This window comes from Rutidosis leptorrhynchoides, chromosome 8 (genome assembly GCF_046630445.1).
Source record: "Rutidosis leptorrhynchoides isolate AG116_Rl617_1_P2 chromosome 8, CSIRO_AGI_Rlap_v1, whole genome shotgun sequence".
Lineage (NCBI taxonomy): Eukaryota > Viridiplantae > Streptophyta > Magnoliopsida > Asterales > Asteraceae > Rutidosis > Rutidosis leptorrhynchoides.
In genome coordinates this window covers 344585807-344604953 of record NC_092340.1, presented here as the reverse complement: position 1 = coordinate 344604953, position 19147 = coordinate 344585807, and positions in this window count along the sequence as shown.

Here is a 19147-nt window from a genome sequence, read left to right as displayed (position 1 = left end):
TTCACGTATTACTAATTAAGGTGGTTATACATTTACAGAAATATATGCATCTCTTTTATCTAATTACATGGTGCAAGATCAACTTTACCATATTTCTTATAGTGTTTTGAATTATAGTGTTTTGGTTGATCTTTGTCATTGAAGTTGGCATGTAACATAATAATACGCTATTCAGTTAGCGTACACAAAATGCATTTTAAAGAATAACTGGACACCAGCAACGTGAACAAAAGCATCAAAAAACATTCGAGTATAAGTACATTAGCAGACTACGAATAGAGAAGACGGATAGCGAATAAAGATGAAATTCATATTTCGAAATATAAGGGTTGACTGATCAAGATTCCGAATAATAAGGGTTGGCTCACCAATCATAATATGACACGTAAAAGAACCTTTGACTTTTTTGCCTATAAATAAGCCACTTGGATTTCATTGATAGGCAGATTAGATCATTCTGTCATAGCGGAACTTTCTCTCTCTACAGAGAAATTTTCTCTCTCTAAAGTGATTGACCAAGTTTGACCTTGACTGGATTCGAAGTTTGACTATGGATCCGGTAATCATTGCTATTCGGAGAGTATTCAAGGACTTAAACCGCTCACCATTAACGTGATTGTGATTTGCACTTGTATCCTATCTGGATTTGGTACGATCATTTGGCGACATTCGTTCTATAATTAGTTTTGAGCTTTTTTCTGCAAATAGAAAATAGAACAACATAAAAAGATGGGAGGAGATCAAGGCAAAATAGTAACTCAAGAGTCTTCAAAAAGAATACAAGAAGAAAACAAAAATGAGATTACAGGAAGATCAAATAAAAGTATACAACAAGTGAAATTCTCATCGGTGCAACCTTTACAGTTATTTGGTAATTCGCAAAGAAAGGAACAAAGTGAAACGTTTGATGAATCAGCTAAAAATGGTGAGCAAGAAAACTTGAAACAAGTAATGGGTTAAAAGGAAAAATGATAACAGAGTTTCTCGGCGATGAAGGGGAGATAACTGATGTGACGTCCTCCAGATAGGGCCTGGAAGAATAACGTCACTAAATATATCAAATCACAGTTGTATAAACGAGAACGACTCTATATGAGACGTTATATTGAGTTTTGCAGCGGAAGATAAATAATTTACATTGTATATAATGAACAACGCATTAAATGTCTTTGGTTGATATGATGTGTGATGAAGACTCCAAGCATGGCAAGCAATCATCATCAAAACAGCAGATATACAGCGGAAGCAATATTTAAGTACCTGAGAATAAACATGCTTTAAAAAGTCAACACTAGGTTGAGTGAGTTCATAGGTTTGTCATAAATAATAATTTCAATAATAGTGTTAGACCACAAGATTTTTGTTCATACGTTTGGTCTCGCAGGGACCAACTAGTAGATCACGCAGATCCAAAAGTTGTTCATAAAAAAGTAGATCACGCAGATCCAAAAGTTATTCATAAGCTTAGTCTCACATGGACAATTAGTAGATCACGTAGATCCAAAAGTTGTTCATAAGCTTGGTCTCGCAGGGACCAATTAGTAGATCACGCAGATTCAAAAGTTGTTCAAAGTTTGCCCCAAAGACAAGTTGTGTTTATACTTGTCGGTTAGGCACTTAGTCGGACATAGCTGGGTACAGGATAGTTTAAAGTTGGTACTTGTGTCTAGCGTGTAAAACAGTTATAAAAGTTGTGCATGTATTCTCAGCCCAAAAATGTAAAGAGTAAAAGGGAATCAAATAAACTCACGAAAAATCAGTTTAAGTATTTGTATTCATTTCATAAAACAGTTATAAAAGTAGCGCATGTATTCTCAGCCCAAAAATATAGATAAAAAGGGAACTATGAAAACTCACCTTAAATAGCAGTTGAAGTATTCCTTGAAATGAATGGAAATAAGTGACCGGGATCTCAACCTAGAGATAGAATATACGATCAGATGTTGTCTAATAGACATAAGTATGGTAACTATACCAATGATAATGGTCTTCTGAAAGAAATTCCATTTTCGGAAAGGTTACTATCTATGGTAAGTTTTCACTTTTAGTAACTTTCCAATTATAGAAAGTTCGGGTTATAATCTTTAACAAGACGTTGTACGACAATCTCAAATCTCGTTGCTATCATACAAGTCACTTGAATGATCAGTTGTTACCGGTTGGCCCAGGATCTCTTTACCAAAATCTATGTTTGGCATTCGAGATCCACAAGCGTCCCATAATGGTACCAAGGATCACCCTAGGCCTTAAGTAGCGTTGAGGTTCATATATAGTGCACGTTATCTTGATTATAACCTTGGTGATAATAACGATAGTAATAATAATAATAATTGAAAATGGAAACATCACTCACGTATCAATATTGTGACTCAATATTGCAGGAAAAAGTACGCAGATGTAACAGACATTACAAATGCTAGGTTGACCTCACGAACAATACCCATAACCTCCATAGCTATAACCCATACTTTCATTAGCTCTATCCCGCTCATAAAACCCGTTTTGAAATGACCTGCTCATGACTTTGTCGTAGTATTTTATGTATAAATAATAATATGTTATAATTCAGTAGACTTATAACTACCTTTAGTGGTTTGATTCTTGATTAAGAATACTAATAATGAAGTGTAAGAACAAAGATGATAATAGGGAGAAAGAAAGAAACACTTTGTAAGTGTGAGAAATGGTGCAAGTTTAATGCTTGCATTCATGAGTATTTATAGACTAAAATTTCAATATAAAAATACATACTTTATGTACCAAAATTGACTATATGTATACTAGTTTATAATTTTAGTTTTAGTCAACATAAGGGTGTACTAGTTTATACTTTCCCTTTTTTTAAATTTTTATTTATTTTTAGTCAACATAAGGATGTATTTGTTTAAGATTCTTTTTAGTCTCATTATTATTATTATTATTATTATTATTATTATTATTATTATTATTATTATTATTATTATTATTATTATTATTATTATTATTATTATTATTATTATTATTATTATTATTATTATTATTATTATTTTTATTATTATTATTATTATTATTATTATTATTATTACATTTACTACATGATAAGTATTATTTTCTTTTTACTAATTCATTACATTGAATATATATATATATATATATATATATATATATATATATATATATATATATATATATATATATATATATATATATATATATATATATATATGTATATTCATTTCGAAATATATATTTGAAATATTTATTTAATATATAGTTTTTCAAAATTAATTATATTTTAAAGTTTATTTTAAAATCTTTTAAATAATAGAAATTATTATAACACGTAACGTTTTTAATTAATATATATATATATATACACACACACACATAAGATTGTTCGTGAATCGTCGGAATCATATAAAAGTTTGGTTTAAATTTAGTCAGAAATTTTCGGGTTGTCATAGTACTTACCCGTTAAAAGAAATTTTGTCTCGAAATTTAGTTGTTGCCATCAATCGGCGTTGTTCGTACATAGATGAGGATATTTTCGTTTTGTTTGGTCTTCACGTTCCCAGGTATGATCGGGGCCCTGCGTGAAATCCAACGAATAGAATATTGTTCTTTTTCAAGCGTTTAAGTCATACGAACCATAATTTCTACAGGTTCTTTTATGAAGTGCATTTTATAATTAATGCGGTGGTTATCTAAAGGATTAACAAGAGTGTCAGCTGATTAGGTCTTCTCATAAAGGACTGATGATGTTTTACAAGTCATTTCAGTAAATTGGATACATGAAATGTGTTATGAATAGTATTGAGCTCATTTAAAACTTTGAGCGTTTATGCCACAATTTTAGGGCGAACAAAACAGAGAGGAGTTCGTGAAAATCACGATCATGAAATTTTGATTGAGATCGTCATTGTTGACAACAAGAATGTTTTTAATGATGAATATGAATTGAAAAATAGAGTTTTATCATCTTTGAGTAATGTGAATAAAACGATTTGTTTATAGGAAGAGTATAAACGAAGCTATCGTAAAAAAGTGAAATGAGAAAATTAAATGTTCGCCTTAAATTTTGACGTAGTCACGATTGATTTCCGGATTTCAAGGAATTAAAGGAAATCTTCGTAATCCATAAGATTTGATTCTCCGGTAATTAAGGAATTTTGAGATTTCTTTGATTAAATACGGTGAATTGCCTCGATTGCTGTGTTTAGAATTTTGCTATAAATTAGCTTCTTCTTTTTCATTATTTTCACCACTTCTATACTTTCTTCCTCAATTCATACTTCCAATGTAGTGACCCGAACTTTTCCGAACTTTTCCGAACCTTTCTATGATTATATGTTTAATGAAAACTATATTTACTTGATTAAATGTTTCCAACATGTTAAGCAATCAAACTTGTTAAGACTTGATTAATTGAAATAGGTTTCATATAGACAATTGACTACCCAAGTTGACCGGTGATTCATGAACGTTAAAACTTGTAAAAACTATATGATGACATATATATGGATATATATAGTTAACATGATATTATGATAAGTAAACATATCATTAAGTATATTAACAATGAACTACATATGTAAAAACAAGACTACTAACTTAATGATTTTGAAACGAGACATATATGTAACGAATATCGTTGTAACGACATTTAATGTATATATATCATATTAAGAGATATTCATACATCATAATATCATAATAATATAATAATTTAAAATCTCATTTGATATTATAAACATTGGGTTAACAACATTTAACAAGATCGTTAACCTAAAGGTTTCAAAACAACACTTACATGTAACGACTAACGATGACTTAACGACTCAGTTAAAATGTATATACATGTAGTGTTTTAATATGTATTCATACACATTTGAAAGACTTCAAGACACTTATCAAAATACTTCTACTTAACAAAAATGCTTACAATTACATCCTCGTTCTGTTTCATCAACAATTCTACTCGTATGCACCCGTATTCGTACTCGTACAATACACAGCTTTTAGATGTATGTACTATTGGTATATACACTCCAATGATCAACTCTTAGCAGCCCATATGAGTCACCTAACACATGTGGGAACCATCATTTGGCAACTAGCATGAAATATCTCATAAAATTACAAAAATATGAGTAATCATTCATGACTTATTTACATGAAAACAAAATTACATATCCTTTATATCTAATCCATACACCAACGACCAAAAACACCTACAAAAACTTTCATTCTTCAATTTTCTTCATCTAATTGATCTCTCTCAAGTTCTATCTTCAAGTTCTAAGTGTTCTTCATAAATTCTACAAGTTCTAGTTACATAAAATCAAGAATACTTCCAAGTTTGCTAGCTTACTTCCAATCTTGTAAAGTGATCATCCAACCTCAAGAAATCTTTCTTATTTACAGTAAGATATCTTTATAATACAAGGTAATACTCATATTCAAACTTTGATTCAATTTCTATAACTATAACAATCTTATTTCGAGTGGAAATCTTACTTGAAATTGTTTTCGTGTCATGATTCTACTTCAAGAACTTTCAAGCCATCCAAGATCCTTTGAAGCTAGATCCATTTGTCTCTTTTCCAGTAGGTTTATCCACAAAACTTGAGGTAGTAATGATGTTCATAACATCATTCGATTCATACATATAAAGCTATCTTATTCGAAGGTTTAAACTTGTAATCACTAGAACATAGTTTAGTTAATTCTAAACTTGTTCACAAACAAAAGTTAATCCTTCTAACATGACTTTTAAAATCGACTAAACACATGTTCTATATCTATATGATATGCTAACTTAATGATTTAAAATCTGGAAACACGAAAAACACCGTAAAACCGGACATACGCCGTCGTAGTAACACCGCGGGCTGTTTTGGGTTAGTTAATTAAAAACTATGATAAACTTTGATTTAAAAGTTGTTCTTCTGGGAAAATGATTTTTATTATGAACATGAAACTATATCAAAAAATCATGGTTAAACTCAAAGTGAAAGTATGTTTTCCAAAATGGTCATCAAGATGTCGTTTTTTCGACAGAAATGACTACCTCTTTAGTAATTGACACGTAACTTAATTTTCCAAATATAAACCTATACTTTTCTGTTTAGATTCTTAAATTAGAGTTCCATATGAAACCATAGCAATTTGATTCACTGAAAACGGATTTAAAATGAAGAAGTTATGGGTAAAACAAGATTGGATAATTTTTCTCATTTTAGCTACGTGAAAATTGGTAACAAATCTATTCCAACCATAACTTAATCAACTTGTATTGTATATTATGTAATCTTGAGATACCATAGACACGTATACAATGTTTCGACCTATCATGTCGACACATCTATATATATTTCGGAACAACCATAGACACTCTATATGTGAATGTTGGAGTTAGCTATACAGGGTTGAGGTTGATTCCAAAATATATATAGTTTGAGTTGTGATCAATACTGAGATATGTATACACTGGGTCGTGGATTGATTCAAGATAATATATATCGATTTATTTCTGTATATCTAACTGTGGACAACTAGTTGTAGGTTACTAACGAGGACAGCTGACTTAATAAACTTAAAACATCAAAATGTATTAAAAGTGTTGTAAATATATTTTGAACATACTTTGATATATATGTACATATTTGTTATAGGTTCGTGAATCGACCAGTGGCCAAGTCTTACTTCCCGACGAAGTAAAAAATCTGTGAAAGTGAGTTATAGTCCCACTTTTAAAATCTAATATTTTTGGGATGAGAATACATGCAGGTTTTATAAATGATTTACAAAATAGACACAAGTACGAGAAACTACATTCTATGGTTGAATTATCGAAATCGAATATGCCCCTTTTTATTAAGTCTGGTAATCTAAGAATTAGGGAACAGACACCCTAATTGACGCGAATCCTAAAGATAGATCTATTGGGCCTAACAAACCCCATCCAAAGTACCGGATGCTTTAGTACTTCGAAAATTATATCATATCCGAAGGGTGTCCCGGAATGATGGGGATATTCTTATATATGCATCTTGTTAATGTCGGTTACCAGGTGTTCACCATATGAATGATTTTTATCTCTATGTATGGGATGTGTATTGAGATATGAAATCTTGTGGTCTATTATTATGATTTGATAATATATAGGTTAAACCTATAACTCACCAACATTTTTGTTGACGTTTTAAGCATGTTTATTCTCAGGTGATTATTAAGAGCTTCCGCTGTCGCATACTTAAATAAGGACAAGATTTGGAGTCCATGCTTGTATGATATTGTGTAAAAACTGCATTCAAGAAACTAATTTCGTTGTAACATATTTGTATTGTAAACTATTATGTAATGGTCGTGTGTAAACAGGATATTATAGATTATCATTATTTGATAATCTATGTAAATATTTTTAAACCTTTATTGATGAAATAAAGGTTATGGTTTGTTTTAAAATGAATGCAGTATTTGAAAAACGTCTCATATAGAGGTCAAAACCTCACAACGAAATCAATTAATATGGAACGTTTTTAATCAATAAGAACGGGACATTTCAGTTGGTATCCGAGCGTTAGTCTTAGAGAACCAGAATTTTGCATTAGTGTGTCTTATCGAGTTTGTTAGGATGCATTAGTGAGTCTGGACTTCGACCGTGTTACTTGAAAAATGATTGTTTAACAAATTTTGTTGGAAACTATATATTTTTAACATGTGAATATTATGTGATATATTAATCTCTTAACGCGTTTGATATTATGTGATAGATGTCTACCTCTAGAACAAGTCCCATTGACTCACCTAATAATAATGAAGAGTCAAATATAAATTGGAATGATTCGTATACTGATTCACAAGTTCCCGAAGAGGAACCGGAAGAAGAATCAGAACCGGAAGAGGAGGAACCGGAGGAGGAAATAGAACCGGTGGGGGAAATAATAAAAAGGTTAAGTAAAAGAAAATCCTCAACCAACCGACCAAGGTTAATTATGGTCAATGGTGTTTCCGCCAAGGAAGCAAAATATTGGGAGGATTACCAATTCTCCGATGAATCGGATTCCGACGAAAATTCCGATGATGTTATAGAAATTACCCAACTGAATTTAAAAAGGCAAAATAAAATAATAAGGGAAAGTGCATAAAAATAGAGAAATCTAATTCCAACCTCGATGAACTTTATATGTATCGTCAACCCCCGAAGTCCTTAAGTTGTAACAATGACCCGGGAACCTCTAAACCACCAGGTTTTTCTAAACCGTTGTGGAAAACGACAGCTAGTATTAGGGGAACATCATATATCCCTAGAAACTTGGCAAAACGAACCAAAACTGAAGAAGAAGAAACGAGCGAGTAGGAATAAGATAGTTATATTCGTGTGGTGTAATATATGTAATATAGTGTGCTTATGCTTTACGATATATGTAAAAATTGCTTGTATTAATAAGTATTTTTTTTATGAATCTAACTCTTGTCTATTTTACAGTATAAAAACACAAAATGGATAGACAACCCAATATTTTAAGAGACCTACCCGGAGACATGATTGATGAAATCTTGTCTAGAGTCGGCCAGAATTCTTCGGCACAACTATTTACGGCTAAATCAGTTTGTAAGACATTCGAAGAACGTTCCAAGAATGCCTTGGTTTATAAGAGACTTTCGTTTGAAAGATGGGGGATATCACATTGGGAAACCCATAAGTTACGATGTGTTTACTTTGACGCATATATTGCGGAGAACCCAAGTGCTATTTTACGCAACGGGTTAAGAAATTATTTTGACTCAATGTATCCGAACATAGGACTTCATGATTTAGAAAAACTGGCTAACATGCAACATAAAGAAGCATGTTATGCTTACGGGTTAGTAATGTTCGCTTCTCACCAAAGTGAGAACAAGAACATCGGGCTACAACTATTAAACAAAACATTTCCATAAGTAACGGACTCAGTAGTTGGGGTGAGAAACAAGGTTTTTAGATTGTTACGGGACTATTGGACATTACGTAACCCTCGTCCCTTTGATGACGTTACAACACGTTGTCTTATTAACGGCCATAAAGGTTACGTTCCACAAGACCAAGGATGGGAAGTAGTCCTAGTAAAACCAGAATGCATGACTTGTTTTTGGACGTATGAATTACGTGTCTTTATTGCCTTTGCTGAACGACTTGTGTACTAGCTAGAATTATCTTCACAACTATCTTGTATCAAAGTTATTGTGTGCTATATTTCATGCTATATGTAAAATAAGCGGTATTGTAAGTTTGTAAAATATTGTGTAAAAGTTTGAACGCGAAATATTATTATAATCAGTTTTTCATATAGAATTGTAGTAGTTGAATTGTATATTAGCTACTAAGTATGAACTTAACGGGTAGGTACTACCCGAATTTAAACTTATAAAACGCTAATATGAAGAAAAAGCTTTTATAAATGAGTTCATATTATGCTACGAGATACTATTGACTACTCTTAATATTCTGTATGATTAACTTGTTCCATTTGACTATTTTGAAGGAAATGGCACCGACTACTCGACACACCGTGAATATGAATGAAGAGGAATTCCGTACTTTTCTAGCTTCAAACATAGCTGCAGTACAGGCTGCGCTACATACCAACAATAACCTTGGATCAAGCAGTACAGGAAATCATGTAGGATGCACCTACAAAGAATTCACTGCCTGCAAACCTTTGGAATTTGATGGAACCGAAGGACCGATCGGATTGAAACGGTAGACCGAGAAGGTCGAATCGGTGTTTGCCATAAGTAAGTGTACTGAAGAGGACAAAGTGAAGTACGCTACGCATACCTTCACAGGTTCTGAGTTAACATGGTGGAATACCTATCTAGAGCAAGTGGGACAAGATGATGCGTACGCACTACCGTGGTCAGCATTCAAGCACTTGATGAATGAGAAGTACCGTCCCAGAACCGAGGTCAATAAGCTCAAGACAGAACTTAGAGGGTTATGAACCCAAGGATTTGATATTACCACGTACGAAAGACGATTCACAGAATTGTGCCTATTGTGTCCGGGAGCGTTCGAAGATGAGGAAGAGAAGATCGACGCATTTGTGAAAGGATTACCGGAAAGAATCCAAGAAGATATAAGTTCACACGAGCCCACCTCCATACAACAGGCATGTAGAATGGCTCACAAACTAGTAAACCAGATTGAGGAAAGAATTAAAGAACAGACCGCTGAAGAGGCCAATGTGAAGCAAGTCAAAAGAAAGTGGGAGGAAAACGGTGATAAGAATCACCAATACAACAACAACAGCAATTACAACAATAATCGCAACAATTATCCCAACAATCGCAACATCAATCGCAACTACAACAAATGGCCCAACAACAACAACAACAACATCAACTACAACAATCATCCCAACAACAATAACAACAGCAACAACAACAACAATCAGAAGCAGCTATGCCAAAGGTGTGAAAAGTATCACTCGGGGTTCTGCACCAAATTTTGCAACAAGTGTAAAAGAAATGATCATAGCGCGGCGAAGTGTGAGGTCTACGGACCAGGGGTTAACAGAACGAAAGGAACAAATGGTGTCAGAATGAGTAATGGCGGAGCAAGTAGTGTCGGAGCAAGTTATGCCAATGTAGTTTGTTATAAATGTGGAAAACTGGGCCACATTATTAGAAATTGACCGAACCAGGAGAACACGAATGGACAAGGCCACGAAAGAGTTTTCAATATTAATGTGGCAGAGGCACAGGAAGACCCGGAGCTTGTTACGGGTACGTTTGTTAATGACAATAAATCTGCTTACGTTTTATTTGATTCGGGTGCGGATAGAAGCTATATGAGTAGAGATTTTTGTGCTAAATTAAGTTGTCCATTGACGCCGTTGGATAGTAAATTTTTACTCGAATTAGCAAACGGTAAATTAATTTCAGCAGATAATATATGCCGGAATCGAGAAATTAAACTGGGTAGCGAAATATTTAAGATTGATTTGATACCAGTAGAGTTAGGGAGTTTTGATGTAATAGTTGGCATGGATTGGCTGAAGAAGATGAAAGCAGAGATTGTATGTTACGAAAATGCAATTCGCATTGTACGAGAAGAAGGAGAACCCTTAATGGTGTACGGAGAAAAGGGCAACACGAAGCTACATCTTATTAGTAATTTGAAGGCACAAAAACTAATAAGAAAAGGTTGCTATGCTGTTCTAGCACATGTCGAGAAAGTACAAACTGAAGAAAAGAGCATCAATGATGTTTTTGTCGCAAAATAATTTCCCGATGTATTTCTGAAAGAATTACCTGGACTACCTCCACATCGATCTGTTGAATTTCAAATAGATCTTATACCAGGAGATGCACCAATAGCTCGTGCTCCTTACAGACTCGCACCCAGCGAGATGAAAGAACTGCAAAGCCAACTGCAAGAACTATTAGAACGTGGTTTCATTCAATCAAGCACGTCACCATGGGGAGCTCCTATTTTGTTTGTCAAGAAGAAGGATGGTACATTTAGGTTGTGTATTGACTACAGAGAGTTGAACAAACTTACCATCAAAAACCGTTATCCACTGTCGAGAATTGACGACTTATTTGATCAACTACAAGGCTCGTCGGTTTATTCGAAGATCGATTTACGTTCAGGATATCATCAAATGCGAGTAAAGGAGGATGATATTCCAAAAACTGCTTTTAGGACGCGTTATGGTCATTACGAGTTTATGGTTATGCCGTTTGGATTGACTAACGCATTAGCTGTGTTCATGTACCTTATGAACCGAGTGTATGGGCCATATCTTGACAAGTTTGTCATTATTTTCATCGATGACATACTTATTTACTCAAAGAATGATCAAGAGCACGAAGAACATTTGAGAAAAGTGCTAGAAGTATTGAGGAAAGAAAAACTGTACGCTAAGTTTTCAAAGTGTGCATTTTGGTTGGAAGAAGTTCAATTCCTCGATCACATAGTGAACAAAGAAGGTATCCAGGTGGACCCGGCAAAGATCGAAACCGTTGAAAAGTGGGAAACCCCAAAAACTCCGAAGCATATACGTCAATTTTTAGGATTGGCTGGTTACTACAGAAGATTCATCCAAGATTTCTCCAAAATAGCAAAACCCTTGACTGCATTAACGCATAAAGGGAAGAAATTTGAATGGAAGGATGAACAAGAGAAGTCGTTTCAGTTATTGAAGAAAAATCTAACTACGGCACCTATATTGTCATTCCCTGAAGGGAATGATGATTTTGTGATTTATTGTGACGCATAAAAGCAAGGTCTCGGTTGTGTATTAATGCAACGAACGAAGGTGATTGTTTATGCGTCTAGACAATTGAAGATTCACGAGCAAAATTATACGACTCACGATTTGGAATTGGGTGCTGTTGTTTTTGCATTAAAGACTTGGAGGCATTATTTATATGGGGTCAAAAGTATTATATATACCGACCACAAAAGTCTCCAACATATATTTAATCAGAAGCAACTAAATATGAGGCAGCGTAGGTGGATTGTATTGTTGAATAATTACGACTTTGAGATTCGTTACCACCCGGGGAAGGCAAATGTGGTAGCCGACGCCTTGAGCAGGAAGGACAGAGAACCCATTCAAGTAAAATCTATGAATATAATGATTCACAATATCCTTACTACTCAAATAAAGGAGGCGCAACAAGGAGTTTTAAAAGAGGGAAGTTTAAAGGATGAAATACCCAAAGGATCGGAGAAGCATCTTAATATTCAGGAAGACGGAACCCGGTATAGGGCTGAAAGAATTTGGGTACCAAAATTTGGAGATATGAGAGAAATGGTACTTAGAGAAGCTCATAAAACTAGATACTCAATACATCCTGGAACGGGGAAGATGTACAAGGATCTCAAGAAACATTTTTGGTGGCTGGGTATGAAAGCTGATGTTGCTAAATACGTAGGAGAATGTTTGACGTGTTCTAAGGTCAAAGCTGAGCATCAGAAACCATCAGGTCTACTTCAATAACCCGAAATCCCGGAATGGAAATGGGAAAACATTACCATGGATTTCATCACTAAATTGCCACGGACTGCAAGTGGTTTTGATACTATTTGGGTAATAGTTGATCGTCTCACCAAATCAGCACACTTCCTGCCAATAAGAGAAGATGACAAGATGGAGAAGTTAGCACAACTGTATTTGAAGAAAGTCGTCTCCAGACATGGAATACCAATCTCTATTATCTCTGATAGGGATGGCAGATTTATTTCAAGATTCTGGCAGATATTACAGCAAGCATTAGGAACTCGTCTAACATGAGTACTGCCTATCATCCACAAACTGATGGGCAGAGCGAAAGGACGATACAAACGCTTGAAGACATGCTACGAGCATGTGTTATTGATTTTGGAAACAGTTGGGATCGACATCTACCGTTAGCAGAATTTTCCTACAACAACAGCTACCATTCAAGCATTGAGATGGCACCGTTTGAAGCACTTTATGGTAGAAAGTGCAGGTCTCCGATTTGTTGGAGTGAAGTGGGGGATAGACAGATTACGGGTCCGGAGATAATACAAGAAACTACCGAGAAGGTCATCCAAATTCAACAACGGTTGAAAACCGCCCAAAGTCGACAAAAGAGCTACGCTGACATTAAAAGAAAAGATATAGAATTTGAAATTGGAGAGATGGTCATGCTTAAAGTTGCACCTTGGAAAGGCGTTGTTCGATTTGGTAAACGAGGGAAATTAAATCCAAGGTATATTGGACCATTCAAGATTATTGATCGTGTCGGACCAGTAGCTTACCGACTTGAGTTACCTCAACAACTCACGGCTGTACATAACACTTTCCACGTCTCAAATTTGAAGAAATGTTTTGCTAAAGAAGATCTCACTATTCCATTAGATGAAATCCAAATCAACGAAAAACTTCAACTCATCGAAGAACCCGTCGAAATAATGGATCATGAGATTAAAAGACTTAAGCAAAACAAGATACCAATTGTTAAGGTTCGATGGAATGCTCGTAGAGGACCCGAGTTCACCTAGGAACAAGAAGATCAGATGAAGAAGAAATACCCACATTTATTTCCAGAAGATGAGCCAACACCTCCAATCGCTTAAAATTTCGGGACGAAATTTATTTAACGGGTAGGTACTGTAGTGACCCGAACTTTTCCGAACCTTTCTATGATTATATGTTTAATGAAAACTATATTTACTTGATTAAATGTTTCTAACATGTTAAGCAATCAAACTAGTTAAGACTTGATTAATTGAAATAGGTTTCATATAGACAATTGACCACCCAAGTTGACCGGTGATTCACGAACGTTAAAACTTGTAAAAACTATATGATGACATATATATGGATATATATATAGTTAACATGATATTATGATAAGTAAACATATCATTAAGTATATTAACAATGAACTACATATGTAAAAACAAGACGACTAACTTAATGATTTTGAAACGAGACATATATGTAACGAATATCGTTGTAACGACATTTAATGTATATATATCATATTAAGAGATATTCATACATCATAATATCATGATAATATAATAATTTAAAATCTCATTTTATATTATAAACATTGGGTTAACAACATTTAACAAGATCGTTAACCTAAAGGTTTCAAAACAACACTTACATGTAACGACTAACGATGACTTAACGACTCAGTTAAAATGTATATACATGTAGTGTTTTAATATGTATTCATACACTTTTGAAAGACTTCAAGACACTTATCAAAATACTTCTACTTAACAAAAATGCTTACAATTACATCCTCGTTCAGTTTCATCAATAATTCTACTCGTATGCACCCGTATTCGTACTCGTACAATACACAGCTTTTAGATGTATGTACTATTGGTATATACACTCCAATGATCAACTCTTAGCAGCCCATATGAGTCACCTAACACATGTGGGAACCATCATTTGGCAACTAGCATGAAATATCTCATAAAATTACAAAAATATGAGTAATCATTCATGACTTATTTACATGAAAACAAAATTACATATCCTTGATATTGCTCAATAACATCATATATATCTATCGCAATATCGTGTAAAATACTCTAGAATCGAGGATAATGAAGGCGTTTCTACAAGTGATAATCCAAGATGCACAAATTTGTATCGGAAGAGTGATTTACAAAGAGTTTTGATGATTTATGACATTGGTTGATCCCGATACGACTTAAGGTCTATTTAGTGCTCTAAAATGGTAAAACAAAGCTTCCAAGGTGTTAGGCTTCGTCCAAATAAAAGAGGATTGAAAAGAAAGCGAAACAGTGAATCTCAGCATATCTGGACGCCGTCCGGGGTTACAGGACGCCGTCCAGACTCTTGAAGCAGGACGCCGTCCTGGATTTACAGGACGCCGTCTAGCCCTTAAGGACGGGACACCGTCCAGCCTTTTTGGACGCCATCCCGTAGTAGGTTTCAGCCGACTTTTGTGCTTTTTACCTACTTTCTCCACTTTAAAACTACTGTTTTGAGGGACTGTTTCATAGCTTACGAACCAGAGAGTACAGAGACAATTTTTAGGAGCAAAATTGGAGAACTCCAAGCTCTTGGAAGAGGCTCAACATCAAGATATCAAAGATCAAAACCTTCATCATCCAAGAACTCCTTGTTCTTGTAGGTTATTCCTTGTTCTAAAACAATGATTTCAGTTGTTAATCTGATTGTTATGTTGTCTGTTACCATGATTGTTGGCTAGTTTCTTTTATGTTCATCTAGATAAATAACCGAGATGTTGAATGTTTACTTTTGATTGATAGTTACCATGTATGATAGTTTGATGTTTGAATACAAGAACCATTCTTGTTAAGTTTAATCTTTTCGATTCAACTAGTTAGTATACTTGTTCAACTAAGAAACACCATCTTGCTGATTTAGTATATTGATTTACACCTAGTGACAAGTGTTTGCCCATCTTTTACCAAAAGGGGTAAGTTGCGTTCAAACGGTTAATCTATATAGGAATGTAAGAACGACTCTTGTAGATACTCTCAGATAGCTTAATTGATATGTGTAGTTGTCTAGGTGAACGATCAATTCCCTAGAATCTGTTATACATATTTTCACTACTCAATTCCATATAACTAATAGGTGTTAGTAAATTGCCTTATCTAGTGACGTTTATAGGGATCTTATTACCACACTTAATTGTTTACTTGGGTTGGGTGAATTGAACATTTAACCATATCAAGGGAATGAACTAAGCTAAACCATTAGTTGACATAGGAGTGGATCATGATCAACACACCATTGACTTGATCATTCTTCAAGTCTTTAGACTAGTTGAATTAGTTGATTACAAATAGGAGGTCTTAGATGTCAAGAACATCACTTGCGTCATGTAATCCCGTTTGAGCGTTTATTCAAGACTACTCTTGGTAAACCGATCAATTAGTTCTCGTGCATAACCAATCAATCCGATCTTAATCCTAAATAAACATTCACATCGAGGGTAAAAAGTCTAGATGAGCATATTTCATCTCTTTGATTTCAAAACTATCTTAATTGCTTTTCTTGCACTTATAAATTTAAAAGACCAAAAATATTGTTTTTACTTTTACTCTTCTCTGATTTGGCTAATCGTTAAATAAGCCACAAAACATAATACTTGTACCTTTAAGCTTCATTTACTTAGTTAATCATAATATAGTTTATAATTCTAGTTTGACTAATACAACTGTCTTTGGAACGATACACGGATTTTACCATTATCTATACTACTACACGATCGGGTACACTGCCCGTTAGTGTGTGTAATCTTTAAAACCGGTATTTTCCATACAACAATTCATATACCACTTTTTGCACATCAAGTTTTTGGCGCCGCTGCCGGGGACAGTTTTGTGTCAAAATAGAATTATTAACTGATTTGTGATTAAGTAGTTTCTTAATTATTTTAAAATTTTAATAGTCTTTGATTTTTAAAACTTATAGAATCGGTATGTTTAATAATTTTTGTTAGTTGTGTGATTGACAGTTTATAGGTCGCATATGCCACATACCCGAAGTTCAGAATCTCCATTACTTACACCGTTTACAGAACCTGATAGAAAGCTTGGTAGGATTTCAAAAGAAGTACTTGAAATTTTTGAATCTTCATCAAAGCAAGAAACCTTTGATTCAGAATCAAGTACGACCAAGCCTCGATATTCAGACTTTGGTAAACCCGTTCAACCCCAAATTTTGAAATGGAAGGAGAAAGACCGTTGGTACCACGACAATCAATGGCAGCAAAGATGAAAGCAACCCGGACCGGACAAGGTAGTGCTATTACTCCACCTACTGGTGAGGTAACTTTTGAAATAAAAGGACCTATTCTTCAAATGATTAATAACAGGTGTCAATTTGGTGGTGGTCCGAATGAAGATGCAAACGAACATATTCGTCTCTTTCAAGAGATATGTCTTCTTTTTAAACTTAAACCAGAAACTGACCAGGCCATATTATTAAGACTTTTCCCTTGGACACTCCAAGGGGAAGCACGAAGTTGGTTAGATTCATTGGCCGAGGCTACGATAGAAACGTGGGATGGTATGTTGGAAAAATTTCTTAAGAAATATTTTCCAGCATCCAAGTCCGCGAGACTCCAACACGAAATTACCCAATTCTGTCAAAAGCCGATGGAAACCCTGTACGAAGCATGGAATTTATTTTCCAAAATGCTAAGAGGTTGTCCAAACCATGGTTTGGATACCTTTCAAAAGGTCCAAATCTTTTACAAAGGTTGTGATGTAGCAACCCGAATTTCAATTGACCAAGCGGCCGGTGGTTCTCTTATGGACAAAACCGAGCAAGAGGCTTATGAAATAATCGAGAAGCTAGCCGATTATTCTCATGAGTGGCATCAAGAACGCCCAATTACTCGTAATGCTCAAGTCCAAAGCGCCGGCGCCTATGATGACCTTAGTTCCCTAAGTGTTAAAATAGACGGTGTTGCTCGAACCATGGATAAAATCACCAAGGAAATTCATAGTATGAAAGTAGGTTGTGAATACTGTGGTGGTCTTCATTTAGGAAAAGATTGTGATGCCGGTTTAACAATGGCTCAAAAAGAAGAAGTGGCTTTCGTAAGCCAAAGAAATAACAATCAATTTCAAGGAAGAGCCCAATTTAACCGGAACTTTAACAACCCCTACAACCCTCAAGGTCAAAATTCCAATTACCAACAAGGGTCAAGTAGTGGATTCCAACAACAAACTCCGAGTTTTTATCAAAAACCCCAACAGGAAGAAAAAAAGTCAAATTTGGAGAGTATGTTGGAAAAGTTGATTTCATCACAAACTCAGCTTGTCACAAATATAAACCAAACCAACGAGAAAAATGAACACCAATTTCGAAATCAACAAGCTTCAATTCAGAATTTGGAGAAACAAATGAGTGGTTTAGCTAATTTACTTAGTGAGAGAAAACCAGGTAGTTTACCGGGCGATACAAATAAGAACCCTCGAAATGAGCACGCCAATGTTATCACCACACGGAGTGGTTTAGCATACGATGCTCCAAAAATGCCCGAAAATTCTGATTTTAGTGTTCCGTTGAACCGAAATGATGAACCGGTTAAGGAGCCGGAAAAAGTGGTTGAAAAGGAAGAACGGGAAAAACCCGTAGTGAAACCATATCAACCACCGCTCCCATACCCAAGAAAACAACAACAAGAAAGGCTAGAGGCCGAAAGGTCAAAATTCCTAGATATGTTTAAACAAATTAACATAAATATGCCTTTCATTGATGTAATCTCAGGTATGCCCAAGTATGCTAAGTTCTTAAAAGACTTACTTACTAATCGGAAGAAAATGGAGGAACTTTCATCCGTCACGATGAATGCTAATTGTTCAGCAATTTTGATGAACAAAATATCAAAGAAATTAGCAGATCCTGGAAGTTTTACCATACCATGTCTCCTGGGAGATTTGGAATGCATTAAAGCATTAGCGGATTTAGGGGCTAGCATAAATTTAATGCCTTATTCATTATATGTTAAGCTAAACCCCGGGGTACTAAAACCAACCCGAATGGCAATTCAACTAGCGGACCGCTCTGTTAAATTCCCTCGTGGAATTTTAGAGAATATGTTGGTAAAGGTAGGTACCCTAGTATTTTCGGCTGACTTTGTAATTTTGGACATGGAGGAGGACACACGTGTG